The following is a 2443-nucleotide window of genomic DNA, read 5'->3' as shown; positions in this document are numbered from 1 at the left end:
TTTTTTTTTCATTTATTCTCACTCTTTCAGTAATAATATTTATTTTAAAGAATGCTTTAAAAAAAATTATTTTTTACAATTATCTATTTAGAATCGTTGGTTGTCTAACGTTTAAACCAGTTGTTCTCAACTAGGGGTCCTCAGCAATATTATTATTATATTATTAATAATATATTAAAATAATAAAAGAAAACAAATCACAGAATAAATCTCAATTCAAAATATAAAAAAGTTACAAAACAAGCAGCTTGATGTCAAAAAGGTTGTGAACCACTGCTTTAAACTAACCTAAAAAAGTCCCGAAGACATTTTAATGTGTAAGCAAATGGTTGAGAAGGTAACTGAGCTCCACTACCTCTACTAGATCAGCAGATAGCGCTGTGATCCACATTGTTCTGCAACCAGTGGCTCTGGCTCTGTCAGTCTCACTTATTTCTGTTCCATGTTTATGTCAATGACCTGTACACTGAAAGTAGTACTATGTGTCTGTCACCGATGGTGCACGGTTCTGTGTTCAGGAAATGTAACACAGCCAATCAAACTGCACAGGAACATGTAACACAGCCAATCAAATTGCATGGGTGAAACAATGACCGGGCCTTTTCTGCCAAAACTTGTCTCTTGTGTCCCACTAATCTTTGTGTCTTTTCGGCCCATATTACCATCGTCATCTCAGTCTTGTTTACGAGGCAGAATCCTCTGTGGAATGACTCCGCATACACAGACTGCTGCCGAACGAGTCCAACTTTGCAGCATGTGCAAATTAGACAATGTATGTAGCATTTACTAACATATTATCACGCACAATCCCACTTGAGTGAGTCCTGTATGTAGCACTACTGATGAAACTGGTAAGTTTGTGGCTCTCCTTTGAGACAGTATGTTTATTAAGTGTCCACAACTGGTGAGTATATTGTCCTTGAGGATGTAAACACTCGATACAGGATCCAAGTTTCATGTCTCCCCTTGCTAGTTGAGCATTATTAGATTTTGTTGTCATTGTTTCTTTGAGAACTGCATTCTTAGGAATGCATTACTGAGATGAATCAGTGCCTTATTCACTGTTGTTTAGACCGCACATCCCATTTTTACACATTTATACAGCTGCAATCTATCAGTTTGCAGTGAAGCTGTCTCTTTTTCTTGATTTTGTTTTATCCACAACAGGCATTTACCTTCACAAGGCTTTAGTTTTTATAAGGAGAGTATCTATGTATGCAATACAAACCTGTTTTGAGTTGCAAGAAGCGTCAAGGAAATTATGTGTCTATATGTTTGTGAACGGTGTGTTTATGTTTGTGATCAGGTCCATGATGATGTGTTTGACAAAATTCACCATGCGAATGATTTTCAGTCATCCTCATTTGCATGCATGATGTTCTCTCAACTTCTTGATGTGTGTGGCTGTGAGAGAAAAGACAAGCGTTAGTCTGGATAGGACATTGACATTTGTCATAATAATTAATCATTACTAACAACTTCAGTTCATGTTTGGCAAAACAAGGGACAATTAAAAATACAATGCTGATGTGGGAGTCACACTGTAAAAAGAATAAACTAAAAATAAGCAAGTTTTTGTCAGAAAAAAATATAGAGAAGCATTTACCTCGAGAATTGCATGTGCAATGTGCATGCCACAGCGTTTGATAAAAAGTTAACTGCAGGAATAAAAAAAATGTTTTGTAGAAAAAAAACACAAGTACAGATAAATCTTTTTTAAAGTAATATATTCCTTTATGCTCTATTTTTTAAAACAAAAAAACAGCATATTCTGGGGAGGAAAATCACTTTGATGCAATTTGAAAGTGGTTTGTTTCTTTCTGTTTCTAGCTGTTTTTTCTGCCAACTAGAAGGAGAGACACTTCAACACTATGTTCAGGGCACATCAATATGACTACTGTCACAAAAAAAGAAAGAAATAAAAGAGTCAAGAAGAAAATCCTTGCTGTTTTTGATTCAGGAGTGTGCACAAAACTCTGGTTTTTAGTTTTGAAATCCCTGCTTGCACTATGGTTCTAAATTTCGGATTCTTTCACAATTCCAAAAGAAACGAGGCATGATTGTGAGCACACAGAGCATTTAGTCTTGTTTTCTGTTTCAGCCTTATCTGACACAACAGGACCACAGGGGTAGTCAAAGGACACCTCCAGAGCTTCAGAGGTCAAGTGTCTTGCTTAAATTCAGTATGGTCGGTAGAACGTGCTCTGAGCAGGATTTAACACTTTCCATTGTGCTGCTGTCGGTTACACGCCCACACACTGTTGGCAAATATTTGAAAAGCACCAGTATATACAGTCGGCCCCCAAAGTCCCAGACATGTCTTCTAGTTGCCTTCTTTGACCAACATGAACTTCAAACGTTTGTATAAAATTTGACAGATTGGTTCAAAAAGCTTAAGTGAGCTTGATGTTGACATCACTGAATTCAATGATGAACTGTCTTT

The sequence above is a fragment of the Sinocyclocheilus grahami genome, unplaced genomic scaffold (genome assembly GCF_001515645.1).
Source record: "Sinocyclocheilus grahami isolate Dianchi unplaced genomic scaffold, SAMN03320097.WGS_v1.1 scaffold1603.1, whole genome shotgun sequence".
NCBI classification, from domain to species: domain Eukaryota; kingdom Metazoa; phylum Chordata; class Actinopteri; order Cypriniformes; family Cyprinidae; genus Sinocyclocheilus; species Sinocyclocheilus grahami.
This window is presented reverse-complemented; position numbering follows the sequence as displayed.